General features: G+C 35.6%; 1 long non-coding RNA gene across 2 annotated transcripts in view; it reads left to right on the top strand.

Moving 5' to 3' along the window:
• The first annotated feature begins 8,574 nt into the window (after positions 1 to 8,574).
• Positions 8,575 to 17,729, top strand: part of LOC120224062 — a 32,726-nt gene continuing 23,571 nt past the window's right edge. Inside the window, exons 1-2 of one of the 2 annotated variants that reach the window (XR_005526455.1) lie at positions 8,575 to 8,657; positions 11,806 to 11,880. This is a non-coding gene — a long non-coding RNA (uncharacterized LOC120224062). The remainder of the gene's footprint in view (positions 8,658 to 11,805; positions 11,881 to 17,729) is intronic. The other variant, XR_005526456.1, reaches the window with a different exon arrangement.

Below are 17,729 nucleotides of genomic sequence, written 5' to 3'. Positions count from 1 at the left end.
TCATTTTTTCTGTAGGCCTTTCTGTATCTCCCACCTCTAAATCCCCAGAAATGTCATTAGCCATGTGTTTGAAATAGACAGTGTCATACCAAGTTAGAGCAGCAAGGGAGAAAAAGAAATTCTCAGCACATTTTGTACAAAGCATCCAAAAAACGGACTAGGAGTTTGCTGGGGGCTATGCATCTATTAAAGATGTGATTGACAATGGAAACTGTATTATTAAAGCTGTTGGAATTTCTAACTTCATATCAAACTAGCTTTATTTCATTTTTAGGGAGGACAGTCAGCCCCTACAGTCCTTCTTATGGACTAACTTGTCTTGATTTTAGGAGACACAAAAATATCTCAAGTAGCAGAATTGAAGGCAGTAATGAGAGTGCTTTATCAGACAAGCTTTACATTTGCAGACCCAGTAGTATGTATCTCCTCTTGGGATAGATTTTCTCTTTTATCTACTCCCTGTCTCCCACTGCATACACAAGTGTTTTCCAAAGGGTGTTTTGGGGAATATTACTTTCTTTAAGTATTAACTGGTGTTTTGGGAAGGAGAAAAAAATTTTTGATGTTACACAAGTTTGTAAAACACTGGATTAAGCAGGTGGAACTAGTTTCTTCATTGTCACGCATGCTAATTGCAGAAGAGGATGAGGCATTCAGCCCAAACCTATGTGGTCATAGGATCCTCACAGAGAATGTTCCATGGTGTTCACATAGACACTCCTGGGATAAAATGGCCTTATTCTTTCTGTTGAAAGAACAGATTTTGGCTCATGGTTGTTAAATATTTTGTAGCATTGTTAGTACTTATTCACTTCTTTTCAGCCCCCACAGAGCCTTAGTATTAATTTGCTGTTTTCTGCTCTTTTGTGATGAATAGGTTTTGTAAAGTTTCTTGCTTGATTACCTTTTCTAGGTATTTAGGATACTATGCCTTTATGTCTTTTATGGGTTTTTTTAATGGCTTATACTAATGCCAAAGTATTTTCCTTTACAGAATCAACCAAAATAAAACAAAGAAACAAAAATATGAATGCCAATAATTCTTCATTAATGTCTGCCATAGAGAATTAGCCAAATTTGGGATAAGTTCCATAGTTATAACTCAGGCTTGGTGAATGCTAAATATTGTACTGGTCTAAATATGCTGATTGAACAGATCTCACTGTCTATAAAATGAACATAAGCCTAATAAGCCTTATTTTTCTTGAATTCAACACATTGGCTAATTAACCCATATTTATTAAGCATCTTCTATTGGTCCTAGAGGCATTGTAAACTAGATGTGATTCTCTGTGTCTATCGAATAGGTAGAGAAAAGAAAAGAGACAACTACTATATAGGTGGGTAGAGACAGTTATGAGTAAGGTTTTGAGGAAATACACAGAAAGGCCACCTATTTATCTGAAAGACAGGTTATTCACAAAAAAAGGAATGGGAGCAGAAGAATATTCCAGGCATGGGAGAAAATTTACGAATATATTTTTCACTGAATATTTAACTTGTGTCCCACTGTTCTGGACACTGGAAATAACAGTCCCAGTTTACATGGTAACATATATAAATGCATGGGTATTTACAGTCAAGTTTGTGAAATGTTGAAAGAGGTTAGGAGCATATTTCCATGGGAGCAAAAAAAAAAGGAAGGATTTTGTGGCTAGAAAATTATGAGGTTGACTGATACATGGTGGCTGAGAATTATTTAGTTGTCAGATGCTGCCTTAAAATGTCCCTAAAACGGGTAGAGCTATATTTACAAAATAGGAACTCTCTCAGACATTATTTTCCCAATATTGCTGTCCATATACAGCTCAATTTTGTGCAAGAAATCAGTTTTTCCTGTTCTGTCTCAAAGATTCTGTACTCTCTTTATCATTGGCTCATCGAAAAATTCAGACTTGGGAGTAGTTTCCTATTATGCTCCTTCTATGGTTCTAGTTCATCCCTTTTGCTATTTATATGTTTAACAATGACCCTCTTTCCCTTGAGTATCCTACTTTGGCCTTGTCACTCTGTCTCCTAGTCCTCAGATGTGCCACATCTTTCCCCCTCTGGCCTTACACGTAGTTCTTTCCTCTTGAGATGCTTTCTGCTGTTTTGGCTTGAATAACTCATTCTACTCATAATTTAGGTCTCAGCTTGAAGGAAATTTTCCGAGGATTTTCTCTGACCTCCTCTTTGCCTAGAATAGGTTACACCCCCTTTATTTCTTCTTCATGTACTTATTACCATAGCATTAACAGCTATGAATTGATGAGGGCACTGTGTCTGGATCTCTCTCTTGCTCCTTGCTGCATCTCCAGTGCCTCCCACAGAAGCTGGTATTTTAGTAGACATCCAGTAAAATACCTTTTGAATGAATGAATGAAGAATAAGACAGACTATTTTTAACTTAGTTCCACAGAGGGCAGAGGATCAAATATGACAAAATAGTAGGTTGGAATGAAATGTCAACCTTGGAATTCAGATAATAACTGCGATTTTTAAGCAAATGATGTGACAATGAGTCAGGTTTTGAAAACTATTATAAATCCAGACAGTGACTCTACAAGGATACAACTGGAGTAGATGTAGACCCTGATCTGTCTGACTCTAAAACTTCCTTCCATTGTATCACACTGCATTGTGAGCCAAGAAGACTGGAAGTGAGTTGTAGAGAGGTAACTAATGGCTGAGGGGAAAAGATGTGTTTTCTTCAAAGAGAAGAAAATCTTTGAGGTCAGTTCTTCATCAGCATTTTTCTCTGTAGAGGGTGTTTATAGTTAGGCATTATGGCCTTAATAGTGTAATCATTTTAATCATCATCATCATCATCATTAATTTTGTACTTTTAACCCAAAACAGCCTTCGTTTGTCAAAGATTATCATCCCTAAATTTTATATTTAATTTATTTTTGCAAGAAAAGTAATGTTCCAGTCTTTAACTTAGTTTGAATTTGCAGGAAGCTTCCAAGATAAATTTATAACTCCACAGAGATTGACTCTCAAAACTTGACCATGTAATATGGCAAAAAGGACAACAGACTAATAATTCAGAAACAGAATATGATCCAAGTTCTCACCCTAACTATCCTTTGGTAACTTTGGGTAAATAAGTCCTTCCTTCCTTCCCTCCTTCCCTCCCTTCTTTCCCTTCCTCTCACTTCCTTCCTTCCATCCTTCTTTCCTTCCTTCTTTCCTTCCTTCCATCTTTTTAAGCTTTCTCTAGTGAGAATGATAGCTTGAGAGACAAAATGGTATTCCCTTCAAGAACAAGACTTGTTTAGTGGCATTTATCAGACACTAAACAAGTATTATTGAGCCTCTATAATATGCCCAGCACTGTGTTAGTAAAAAGGATAGGTTAAAAGAGCAGGGACAAGGGTCTTAATATCTACTTGGAGAGACAGTATATCAACATGAATAAAAGTAAATGAATACATCAGTGCATGATTAACATACTCCATTACAAAATAAAGCTATTTCAAAACAACTGCAAGAGATGATCTTGGATGTTTATTGGGTAGGTCTGGTGATCTATGCAAAAAGAATTAGGGATTACTGTGGCTGGAGTCATCAGAGAAGCCTTATGATTTTCCCCTAACTTTCCTATCACCTTGCCATCATACATTTATGTCCCAAAGGACCAGAGACATCATATATTTATTCAGTGTTTATTTAGCACCTAATGGGTAGCAAGAGCTGTAATAGATGACAGGAATAAAAGGATGGGTGTCTAGGACAAATAAATTGCTTTACCAAAATTTTAGCACTCTCTTCTCATTTCTTTCTAGAAAACTTTACATCTCTGCTTTTCTGAACATCATTAATATATTTTACATTAGCCTTAGCCTATGCCCTAGGAAAAAGTCCTACAAGAGGGCAATAACCAAAGAACAGGAGTCTTCTAAGAAATAACTTTACTATCATTGCTGGGCAGTGCATGTACCAGAGATTTATTTAGGAGCATCTTTGGGGAAGCAAGCAGATTGCAGGAGAGTAGGGAGTTAACAATTGATCTTACAATTAGGTTTGTGTTGGCAGCATATTAATTTTATCTAGATTCTGCATTTGACTTTGTTTTGGGAAAGAGGGAGAGAAGATGGAGAATATTGGGGAAAACTGAAGATATCCCCAGGTGACCCCTTGGTGCTGGCATTGTTGGTAAGACTGTGGTGTTCTACTGTTTCTATAGCTGAGTGTCTTATAAGCTGAGAGAGCCACTTTGCAGACTTAAGGAAAAGCAGTTTCTATAGCAACATTCAAACCAATTGAAGGATGACTAGATAATCCTTTCTTTTAACCAAGGAAGCAGAGATGGAAATTTATTAAAGGTATATTTCATATACTCTGAATAATACATATTCAGGGTAAGTATATTCCTTTCATGTCATGTCATACATCTAATTTAAATAATAGAATATTAAGTACTAATGTATCTCAAGGCTTCATTAGTTTTCCAAGATATATTTAGACTGCTAGATCATTAGCATCATGATTAAGGATATGTATGTGGAACCTTTCTGCCTATATTTGTATCCTGGCTTGGATGCTTATTATTCTCTCAATCCTAGTTTATTGACCTGTTCCACAGTTTCTTATCTTTAAAATGGAAATTAACATAATATCTATCCATAGGGATTTTGTATGCCTTAAAGAAATGTATAAGCAGCTTAGAACAGTGCCTGGTACATAACAGTTTAATAAATATTAACTATTAAAATTAGCTAGTTTTCCAGAGACCAAACTGCTTTCTCTTTTCACAGATATAATTGGAATTTATAGTACATATAAATAGATACAAGTAAATTCAATTAATGTGTTTTGGCCACCAACTTTACACAAAGTATCATACTTGACACAGTAATGAATATGAGTACTATATCATTTCTGCCCTTAAGTCGTTTATTACCCAGTGGGCAAAGGGGAAGGAGCTATACATTCAACCATTTATAACCTAGATTCCAGGGACAGATAGGCTTAATAGAGGGTCATAGTCTCACTCTCTTTCCTCATCTCCAGATAATCTAGCATACTTTTTGTTTCTGGAATATACCAAATTTATTCCTGCCTCCCCCCCCCCGCGCCCCAGTTCTTTTGCTGGATTGTTCTAAGTTCTTCAAAGGGCCTGTTCCTTCTGGTTATTCAGGTCTCAGCTCATGTTGCCTCTTCAGAGAGGCCTTCCCTTGAAATCCTTTGAAAAGTTGGTTCCTCCTGGTCATTTTATTTTCTTTTCTTAAAATTTGTTTCTTTATTTTGAGAGAGAGGGAGAGGGAGAATCCCAATCAGGTTCTACAGTCAGCACAGAGCTTGATGTGAGGTTCAAACTCACAAACTGTGAGATCGTGACCTGAGCAGAAATCAAAAAAGTTGGATGCTCAACCAACTGAGCTTCCCAGGCACTTCTCCTGGTCATTTTCTATCAGAGAACTCTGATTTTCTTATTCCTTTCATTTTAACAGTTATGGTTATTGACTTTAATTAATTTGTTTGATTTACTGTCTCGTTGACTAGACCAAAGTTTCATGATGGAAAGAACTATTTCTGTTTTACTCACAGGTTTGTCCTCAGTGTCTTTCACCCAATCTGGTATCCATTAGGCACTTGAATGAGTGAATGAATGAATGAATGAGTGAATGAATGTAGTGAATGGGAACGTAGATGAGATGTTAATAGTTTTGACTAGGAATTCCACAGAATTTTTAAGAGAAAGATGGAAAATGTAGGATAGCACTGCAGGCTTCAAGAACATCATGAGCAAAGACATAGAAGATTTTTATGTTCCAATGTGCTTTTTATGGATAATCTGTCTTCTGACCTTTAATATATAATTGCAAATGTCAGGTTTCAAGTTTCCTCTGTATCCTCAGAAGCTACACTTTCTTACCTATCTCCTGATATCATATTTCTTTTCCCTTCACAGCCCTGTCTTTCCAATCTTGTTATCCATCCACTTAAAGAAACACACAGAAGCAGGAGATTTTGCTAAAACATTCACACCCACGCTCAAATTATGCATTCACCAGGGACTGCATAGATAGTGCAATCATGTTTATGCAGCTGAGAGCAAGAAAAGATCAGGTGACTGGTGGAGATCACTTAGCTAAGAGCTATGGGCTTCCATTAACTGTGATAACCACAGACTAATTTCACTGCTGAACGAGGGCTGTAAAATAATTAGGAAAAATGTGTGCCAGAATGCCAGTGCATATTTCTCCTAAATTAATACAGCCTTGTCAAATAGGTTATATTAAAAACAGACACTGTATGATACAAGATCATTGATTGGCTTAATTAATAAGAATCAACAGGCAGAGTCAGGGCTTGCATTAACCTCAGCAGCAGTTGGGGATTTGGGGAAGGTAACTGAGGAAGAAATATTTGAGGGAGAATAAATCTGTGCTTACCAAATATCTTCTGAAATGGAGTCTGGCTGTGCACCGAAGCAGCTGCTGTGATCTCTACATGGGTCTTTCTCCCAAAGGATTTTCCCTGGGAGGACCCACTAGGGTGGCATTCCAGAACAAGGTGAGGAGACTGCCTTTGGAGAGACAGATGTATGATTCAAAGCCACAAGGACTGACTGGTGGAGATGAATCAATAAAATAGTAAACTTCAAGATTTTCTAATTCCACTATCAGTAAGGACTCCAGAAATCAAAACACAGGGATACAGCAATAATGTGCAAAAAGGCGAAGACTTAGAAGTGAGTGACCTTGTTCACACTGTTAAGCAATACAGGAATCTGTTTATAGAATTCCGGATTGGGTGGCTTATCTAGCCCCAGTTTAAACTCTGGTGCGCTGTTAGCTGGAAAGTTCTGTATTCCATCTGTGGCGGTGTTAGAGACTCTTACTTCCTAGATCAGGGAGAAACTTGCTCTGGTTTGAGTGATATTCTAGGAAATCTTGAGTTATTTCAATTGCATTCATTTTCGGATTGCCAGATTTAGCAAATAAAAATAGGAGATGTTCAATTAAATTTGAATTTTTGAGAAACATGCAGTATTTGGGACAAAGTTATTCCTAAGAAATGTTTTTTTCTGAAATCCAAATTTAACTGGGTGTTCTGCACCCAGTTTTACCTGGCAACCATCCATTGTTTTAATTCACTTTATTTTTAAGTGGACTGTCTTCTGCATTTGCAGTGAGGAAGGAGACTGAAATATCTTAAGAAAAAAAAATCAGCATACCTGTACCTAGTATCTTTTGGATTAACTGTACCTGTACCTAGCATCTTTTGGATTAACTGGTGGGAATATAAAAATGAAGAAGAATAATTTCCTGTTCTTAAAGAGAGACAGAAATCAAATAATACAATCCTGTAAATTGTTTCATGTGTGCTATGCTGGGATTATGTTTAAGATAAAATGAGGTCACAAAGGAAGGAGTGACCAAAATAGTTTAGTATTTCTGTCCTAGCTAAGGAATAAGAAACATCTCATATTAATGATATGTTCTGTGGTCTTCTCTTACCACCAGTTTGTCTTCACAAAGATTAGTTCTTTTTTTTTTTTTTAAGGTTTATTTATTTTTTAGAGAGAGAGAGAGAGGACAAGTGGAGATTAGTTCTTAATAGAATATAGGAGTGGGGCACTGACTGAGCCTAGCTGAGCTTCCGACTTTGGCTCAGGTCGTGATCTCAGGGTTTTTGGGTTCTCGCCCCTCATCGGGCTCACTGCTGTCAGCACAGAGCCTCCTTCAGATCCTCTGTCCCCTTCTCTCTGTCCCTCTCTGGCTTCTGCTGTCTCAAAAATAAATAAAACATTAAAAGATATAAACAGTATAGGAAAATGGATTAACTTGTGAAACAACTTTTAGGGAATAATAATAATAACAATCTATTTTCAATGATCTTCTATAGAACATTTTAGAAAGGAATCTTAAAATTTTGTTGTTTGGAAGAAATGACTAAATTATTGCAGCCAATTAGATAATTGTAGCACTTATCCAACACTGAGGCCACTTAATATAGTATATGGATCACCATTGAGACAAAATGGGTAGCTCTGACATGAACTGATTTTGAAGCTGCTAAAAGATATTTCATGTTATTTAAGAAGTATTTGCAAGAGGGACGCCTGGGTGGCTCAGTTGGTTAAGTGTCCGCCTTCGGCTCAGGTCATGATCTCCTGGTTCGTGGTTGGAGACCCGCATCAGGCTCTGTTCTGACACAGCCTGGAGCCTGCTTCGGATTCTGTGTCTCCCTCTCTTTCTCTGCCCTTCCCCCACTCATATTCTGTCTCTCAAGAATGAATAGACATTAAAAATTTTTTTAAAAAAAGAAGTATATGCAAGAAAGTAAATCAACATGGGTTTTTTTTTTTTCGTATTCTTGATGTTTAATTATTTGACTCTTGACTTTTAAAGAATTTTTTGGAGACTTTATCTTGCACCATCATGACCCTTGAGACCAACTTTTCTTGTCCCACAGAACCCAAAGTGTGCATATTTTAAAACGTTGTCATTTAAGATTGACTAACTGTTGTTGATTATATTTAAAATTGGCAAGGCTGAGACATAGTTGTACCTCAACATATGGGAAGTACCTAGTTTATATTAACTGCTCAGTAAATGTTTGTTGACTGAATATTGGTTGAATAAATATCTCTTACATAGCAATTTTATTTTTAGAAATATAAGTGAAGGAAACAATGATGTGACAAAGATTTGGCAATAAGAGTAAGTACAGAATCTTTATAATAGTTTAAAAAGAGGGAGAAAACTAAATAAAAAGTGTTAAATTACTGACAAACAAAATTATGGCTACATTATTCAGTGAACTGTTAAGTAGTCATTAAAATTCTTATGCAGATGTATATTTATTGAGATATAGAAACACTCAGAAAGCAGTAAAGGAAAAAACATTGTACTACGAGCAGGTACTCTGGTGCCCTGTGTCTGTGTGTGTCTGTGTGTACTTGTGTCTGTTTATGTGTATGGGAAAAAAAGCCTAGAAGAGTCTACATCAAGTATTAAAATGGATCATCTCTGAATGAGGATTCTTGGTGATATTTTTCTGCACCAATTTCTTTTTCCTCTCTTTCTGGGAGTCCAATTACATGCTAGATCTGTTGATACTGTCCTACAGGTTAGAAGTTCTATTTATTTTTTCTACCTTTTTCTTTCTGTATAGATTGTATACTTTTTATTGCTCTACCTTAAGTTTCTTTGGCTTTTTTCCTCTTTAATTTCCATTCTGTTATTGAGTCCATCCAATGACTTCTTCTAATTTAAGTTATTGTATTTCTCAGTTTTAAAATCTCCATTGAGTTCTATAATTTGCTTTTAAGAATTTTCATCTTTCCATTAATTTCGATAATGTTCACCTTTACCTCATGGAGGATTGTTATAATAGCTACTTTAAAGTCTCTGGTAATTCCAACATGTGGGTATCTCAGGCTTGTTATCTGTTGCTTATTCTCTTGGGTATTGGTTAGATAATTTTGGTTCTTTGTATGTTGAATAATTTTGGATTGTGTCCTGGATGTTTTGAATATTATGTTGGTAGACTCTGAGTCCTGTTAATTATTCTGCAGAATGTTATTTGTTTGTTTAAGTGAGGAATCAGCCTTGTTATGTTCAGACTACAAGTGCTAATTCTCTTTCTGAGGGCGAATGTCAGTTCAGTTTTCAAACCTTTTCCATGCTTTTTGGTTCAGCCTGGCATATGTGCCTCTTGGGGGTTAGTCTTGAACCTGGGAAGTGGTTTATATCTAGTTCACTTCTTGAGGTCTTTGTTATTTTCTTTGAGTCTGTACTGTGTGTATGTGGCTTGGAGGCAAGCACAGGACTTATGTCACTTCATACACAGAATTAGAGGAATTCCTTTCGCCAACTCTTTCCTCTCTGGGATTTATCCCATGTTTTCTGAATTCCAGGGGTGTCATTTCCCAGTACCTCTGGCCACAAAGATTTATTTCCCTCAGATTTTAGCTTTTTCTACTGTTACAAAGTTCTTCATGACTGGAGGCTCCCACTTTGCAGGCCATGATTTAAATCCTGATTTTAGTCCTTGATCCACCTGCTGTCTATGTCTGAATCTGAGTCTATCTATAGATACATAGATACAGATATAGTTTTCTTAATATATATATTTTTTCATTTTTTACTTTTCATATCCCTCAAGTCATGAATTTTGCATTCTTTTCAGAATTTTTAGTTGTAATCACTGGAAAAGAGAATCTGTATCTGCTTATCTCCACCTTAGCTGTCACCAGAAGTTTCCTCATGTTTTGTTTTTCCTTAAGTATTTATTTATTTTCTAAGTCTTCTACCAGAATACATATTATCTGTAAGGGTGAATTTGTTTTCTTAAAAAAAATAAAGGAAAAATTACTGTAGGGGATACCATGAGTTTTTGATAAATATTGTTATGACATAGTTTTTTTCAATTATTAGATAACTAAATGTGAGAATGATAATAATCAGTTTGGGTGCAAGTGTGGGACAATAGGCAATCTCCTAATATGACAATGGTATGACAACATTACTATGTTGTTTTTCATGGTCACTATGGCTATCTTGATAAATTTAAAATGTACATTTCCCTTGACCTAGATGTTCAAATGTCGGGAGTTTATTCTGTAGAAACACACAAATACATCATGCAAGTACAGGTGTGTTCTTTGTAGCATCATTATATAACTCAAAACTGGAAAGAATCTAAACTCTCATCAATAAGGCAATAGTTTAATTAATATATTATAGTACCTGCATACAATAAACTCCTATGTAGCTCCTAAAAAGAACATGACATTTGGGTTTATTTTTAGAAAAAGATATCTACAGTTTATGTTTGAGTGAACACGTGGATTACAGAAGATTACACTTATATTAAATTGCATTTGCATTTATATATGTTTTTAGAAAGAAAACACAATCATTATGTAAGAATACACATGAAACTTGTAAGAATAATTTTCTCTGGAGATTGGACTATTAGGGAACAAGTATGCTATACATTGTCTCTATTGCTTGAAGTTTTTGGAAATTAACATATATTAATATAATTTTTTAAAATAAAAAAATTAAAAATGATCTAGAAAGGGATTTCAGGCCTCTTGAGAAGTTTAGTTTTTGTTTTGTCTACAACTGATAATTAGATAATCTGCTAACCCTGGGCAGGTGGTGTGATGGTACAGATATGACTTTGCTTTAGGTTGCTGTCCTGGCAATTACATAGTACTTCTCTGGACAGTAATCAAGAATACCTCTGGACAACCAATTAGACAGAGATGGTATTTCTCAAGGAACACTGACACTGAAACAGTGAACACATAGATACATATGTAAAAGCTTGCCTTAGGGCATATTTGAAGATTCAGCTACAGAGCAAGAAAGACTAGAGTGACCAGTCCTGGCTACACTATGGAAATCAGGAGTAGGGCTTATGTGCAACTGATTCCCAACTGCCGAGTTGACATGTCAGCAGAGTAGCTGTTTCTTATCAAGTACTACGTGTTTGAATCAGGACTTCTGCAGAATCATGAAATGAAGGGTTTCATAGATCAAAGTTCAGGGCTAAAGTGAGCTTTTGGGAGAGTATCTCTGAATTCTAGTGTATTAAATGTCCAAACTCACATTGGTACTTTGTCACGTACTGTCTTAAAGGATTTGTAAAATTATTTCGTGCATCTGAGAGTCATTTCCAAACCATATGTTTTTTAAGGAGTAACTCCTTACTGTGCTTTATTATTCATAAGGACTTAAACTACTTAATGGTACTTTAATTTTATTTTCTTGTTTATCATCTGTTTCTTCCACTACAATGTTTGCTATATGATGGACAGATTTATATGACAAATATTTCTCTTGTTCTGTATGATAGGCCAAGTATTGAAATGGTGTCTGACCCAGAGTAAGGACTTAATAAATATTATTGATTAAAGAGTGATGCGTGAAGGTAAGACACACAGTTCCTACTTCTTTTCTTTCTTCCTACCTCACTTTCCTCTATTTCAGTTCCTAGCACATTGTTAAGACTTCAACATCAACCAAATGGAGGATGTGAAAATCAAGAGAGGATTTAAAAGTGCCCTTCTTATCTATATTTGAAGCACTCTGGGCTTGGCTAAGATTCTTCACTGTTGGCAACATGTGTAGAGTGGGATTTAAAACATGAATACTATAATATTCATCTTCCTACTTGAAACCTTACAGCGAGTTTGTTTCTTCCCAAACAGGGATGAAAATTAATATATTTCAACTTGCCCTGTTCCAAATTCAGTCAATTCCTTATATTACTATTTTCATGTCATCTCAAGTATTTTATTTCACATTTTAATATATCTGAAATATGAATGTCTTTTACTATCATTGGCATCTTAGCAGTGTATCATAGTTAATTTGTTTGATATATCATACAAATGAAAGATCTTAGGTTTTGTGGAATATGATATTTGGGTTTCTCATGCTTCCATTCTAGCATTTTTGAGAATTAACGGGAATTAGTACTCTAGAGAGATTTATAAACAAAAGAACTGAATTCAGTTCTGCTAATTATGTGTGTGAAAATGGGCTGGAACGTTGCCCTTCTGGGTCTCTCTCTGTTCTGTAGAATGGCATTGGAAGAAAGCATGGATCTAATATTTTAGTGAAGGATTATATGTTGCTAGAAACAAACTATAACTTAAGGGTTAAAGAAATGACCAGAAAGAATCATGAGTAGGCATGGAAATTAAGGGCAGAAAGTAGAGTTTGAACTCAAGAATTTCTAATATCCTGGAAATGGAAAATGGTCAGGATCTGAAGAAAGTATTTTACCCCCTCTTTTCCTATCCTTCTCTCATTCTACATGTGCTCTCTTCATAAATTTTCTATTTTCTTTTTCTCCAAGCCATGGATCCTGTCCTCTGGGTTGATATGCACATAATCAAAGATGGCTTCTCTAGCTTTTAGTTTAACTCCAGAAGCTAATTAGCTTGTTTGAGGCTCAAGTCTACTCTAATTTCCCACCTTAGTTCAAGAATATGTACTTTATTAGGGAAGAGTCATTTATTACAAACATGGCTGAAAGGTCTACTCCAATGTTTGGTGGGAATAAATTCTCAGAGAAGAGGGAACAAAAGCTAGGCAGGTTCTGCAGTATCTAAGTTCTATGGTAGCTATACAGACTTTCTGTCTTCTGGCTGTAAAATTGGATGAACTACAGTGTTGGGAGAAATTGCCTTTTTAACATAATCCAGAACTTTTCTGCTAAAGAATGATCTTGGTGAGGGATTTGAGGAATGAAAAGCCTTTCATTAATATTGTCTCACTAATGAAAATCTTATAATGAAAATCTGATAACTCCTGGATTTTTTCTTATTTTGTAAAAGGTCCTATGAATGTGTGACTGTCTTTCAAATCTGACAGAAGCCAGAGAGGAAAGGGCTTTAAAAAACACATTATAACTCCCAATTTTTAAAATTGAAATAACTAGCCAAACAAAAATTATATATCATTGTTAGATATTATTCTATCATCAGAAAGAAAGGAACTATTGAATCAAGCATCTTTCTGTAGTTTGTATTTATTGTCATATTTTTGTTGAGTGAAACACTGTAATCTTTTTAATGGTCCACTTACAGGTGGGGACACTGTGTTTGTGTGTGTGTGTGTGTGTGTGTGTGTGTGTGTGTATGTGTTAGAGAAAGACAGGGAGAGAAGAAAAAGTAGGAGGAGGGTGAGAAGGTGGAGAAAGGAGAGTAGAGGAGGAGGAGGAGAGTAACCAGAGCAAGGGAGCTTAGGCATTTATTGTTGTTTTTCTGCATTATTTCTATTAGATACTTGGGAAAAACCATGGTCCACCCTCATTTTTCCAGGATGGTAAATTTCTTATGTTTGGGGCAAGCAGAAAAACCACAGTGACTAAATGTTGAGATGACCTGGGACAATTTTTCACTGACCTAAGAGATCCTGGAATGAAAACTAACACTACTTGCATATATGCATTATACCAGATTCTTTCCATATAGCACTTTTAATACTCTTAACAGCTTGGCCAATTATTATTATCCCCAAGTCATTTATACAGAAAATAGCAGCTTAGAAATGGATAACTTGAGCTAGATTACATAGCTAGCATGCAGTGATGCCAGGATTTGAACATGCACATGTCTGATACCAGAGGATGAGTTCTAGTTTCAGTGCATGAGTTCTACTTTCAGCACTTGTGAATTTGCTCTGAGATCTTAGGCGAGTCCCTTATGATTTCTGTGCTTCATTTTCATCAGGCATAATGTCTGTCAAATAAAAATGGCTCAAAAATATTTGTTGAATTGAATTGGATACTCATTTACATACAAGATTATTGTGAGTGTTGCTGGGAATAATCTGTGTATAGAGCAGAGGGATTAAGAGTTTGGGCTTCTGGTCTATCTACATCACTCTGGGTTTATTTAATTTTTTAAGACTTGATTTTCTCAATGACAGAAGGAAGGATAGTAAGAAGACTGAGTCATTAGATCATTACAATGATTAGAAAACATTTTAAGAATATTTAAATTGCTCTACAAATTTCAGCTGTTGACTATTACAAATGAAATTTTAAGTGGGCAAGGACTTGAACACTTTGAGTTTTGACAAAACAAGTTTGGACTTGGTTTCATTCCTTGCTCTGGTGGGTGGTGGTGGGATTATCCCATTTCAGGGTCTTTGAGACACCCAAAACTCACATTTCCCTCTAGCAACAGCTGCTTCTAGGCTTGTAAACAGTCTAAAGGCAAAAAGATAAGAATTTCAGGCACCATTAAAATCCATGTAGTAGAAACTTTCTAGGATACAACAAATACATTTAATTTTCTGGTTGTCCTTACCTAAACACAGTTCAGTAACCCTAAATGTCTATGACTTCCTTTCACTGAGACTCCGCAGTCTGGAATTTGGTTGATCCAGGAAGAAAACAACAGGGAGAAAATTAGGGACAAATATACTCTGATGATGAGATTTTGAAGGGTTCAGAGTCTGTGCATATATTTGCTTATATTTCACATCTACTGATATCTTTTAATGTAGAAATGTGACTAATTCCCTCCTACATGCTACAATTTGCAAAGAATTAGGTATTTTGTTACTTTTCTTTAATAGATTACCATAAAATATGTAATGGAAGAAAGATTTGTCCACTCTTTAGGTAGTTATATAAACTGCTTTAGATTTTTACTTAGATTTGGAAGTTTCATCCTATGAAATTATCTTTTGGTCATTTGCTTTTTTTTTTTTTTTAATAAACTAATATTCCTTACCACTACTTGTTGGTAGACATCAGTCTTGAAGACCCAACTAATGCTCCGTCATAAAATTTATTTCGAAATTCCCCTCCAAAAATTGGTATGTATTTAGGGGGATATTCAAAAATTGCTGGTAATTTATGAATCGCCTTGTTGGACAGGCAAGAATTAACCTTTTCCTCTATTATAAGACTATAAATCTAATGGAGTGAAACCATAGCAGACTTTGACTGAAAGAGCTTATCAGACTCTGATGCAACTATAAATAATATGATATCAAGACATGCATCCTGAAGAATTTAAAGAAAATGTAATACATTTTTTATTTTCTCTATTTAATATTAGTATAGCTCACCTTGAGACTCTTACCCTTCATTTTTCCTATGGACAGTGGGTAAACATTCTGGACTTCAGTATTTAAAAGTGAAAGATTGTGTGATTTAAATTTTATGAGAAGAGATTATATTTCAGATGTGCTTTCCGAGGAGTCAGACAGCAGCATTTTTGTAAAAGTCCTCTTCAGTCTGAGAGCTGAAGGTGGAGCCATTGTGCTATGTCCAAGAGGCATTCTCAGTGTTAACTCTTACAAACTTGTTTATGTAATTGTAGAAAGGACATAGTCTAACAATAACAACAACAAAAGTGGGTTTTGGGGGGATTTGTTTTTGTTTGTTTGTTCGTTTTGTTTTTAACTCCTAGACTGCCATCTTGGATAGTTTATGGAGGAGACTGGATTATTGGAATTTCATAGGATATGGAAAAACCCGCCAAAAGCCTTGGAGTTTGGAGTTTGAGGTTTTTGCAATGACTATGGTTTAGACAATTTCTGGAGGATGGGAGGAAGTTGTCATCTTTCATTTACATCTTTGTGGGATTCCTCTGGAAATGTCCCTACGGGCCTCAGTTTTATCATTTGTAAAATGAATGGGTTCTCTTAGCTATTTTCTCTGCTCTTTTTCCCTGAAGAGTCTAAGGTGTTTTTAAAGTGCTTCCTTTCATCCAGATCAGCTTGCCCTCTGAGGAAATGTAGCTGCCCTACGTGTGAGGGCAAGGAAAGGAGAGAGTAAAAAAGGTACTACCTGTCAAATCCCTAGCGTGCTCAGGGCTTCACAGGGTTGTCTCATTTTCTAATAAGAACCCCATGAAGTAGCTATTACTAGCACTTTTTCACAGATAGAGGAGCTCAAGGTCACTAACATTAAGTAATTTATACAATTATACATTGAAGAAGTGACAGGACAGTGTTTTGGACCGAGCCCAATTTGATTCCAATTTTGAAAGTATTTCCAATGTAACCAAAGCTTTGTATCCACCTGCAATAGAAAATAAGGAAAGTAGTATTTTTTTCTTGAAATGAATACATAGAGTTTAAATTAAAAATACATAGCATGATCTTAAATTGTGTGGAAATATTATTTTTCATCTATTAGTATGTCAAAGATAATTAGCACATTGTTTTGACAAATGTGTTACAGAAGAGGAACTCATCTATGGCTGGACTTTCCCTGTATTTCACACATTTGGGAGAAATTTAGACATTTGTAATAGTAGCTATAAACATCTTTGTTTTACTTGGTCTTTTATCAAGCTCTTCTTTTAGATGTGTCACTGTTTGACATATCTTCCCCAATTTGAGATTCTGGAAGGATTTGCAGATGGATTCTTCAAACACTTTTATATTTCATAAAAACCTTTATCTTTCTTTTGGAATTTTTAAAGGGTTAAGATGGATGGAGCTTTCCCAATGGCTATCTAGTTGTCATTGCATAAGCCATCTTCTCTTACTGACTTGAGATTCTCTTTAACGTATACTACATTTTTGTATGCATTTGGGTCCATTTTGGTACTTTCTATTCTACTGCATTGAATCTTCAGTGTGCTGCTACCACACTGCTTTAATTGTTGTGGCTTAATAATGTTTTAATGTCTTTTTGGGCCAGTGTCTTTTAATATTCTAAGTTTTTTCCTCAGATATTTTTTCCCTGGGTATTCTTGCTTGTCTGTTGCTTCATACAAATTTAAGAATTAAGATTGCCCTACATTTATAGATTAAATTAAGGAGAAATAACATTTCTTTTTTTAAAATTTAAATTGGATGTGATTTTATTTTTTATTTTTTTCATTTTATTTTTTGTTTATTTATTTATGTATTTATTTATTTACAAACAGTTTATTGTCAGGTTGGTTTCTATATAACACCCAGTGCTCATCCCCACAAGTGCCCCCCTCCATGCCCAACTTCCCCCTTCCCCCACACACCCATCAGTCCTTAGTTTGTTCTCAGCATTCAAGAGTCTCTCATGGTTTGCCTCTCTCCCTTTCCCCCACCATTTCCCCCCTTCTTCTCCCCCTTGTTCCTCCGTCAAGTTCCTCCTAATCCTCCTATACGTGCAAACATATGATATTTGTCCTTCTCTGCCTGACTTATTTCGCTCAGCATAACACCTTCAAGGTCCATCCATGTTGCTACACATAGCCAGATTTCATTCTTTCTCATTGCCATGTAGTATTCCATCGTATAGATAAACCACATCTTCTTGAT

Source organism: Hyaena hyaena, unplaced genomic scaffold, assembly GCF_003009895.1.
Source record: "Hyaena hyaena isolate Hyena2069 unplaced genomic scaffold, ASM300989v1 scaffold_1102, whole genome shotgun sequence".
NCBI lineage: Eukaryota > Metazoa > Chordata > Mammalia > Carnivora > Hyaenidae > Hyaena > Hyaena hyaena.
Note: the sequence above shows the minus strand (reverse complement) of the source record. Positions and strands in the feature narration are given on the sequence as shown.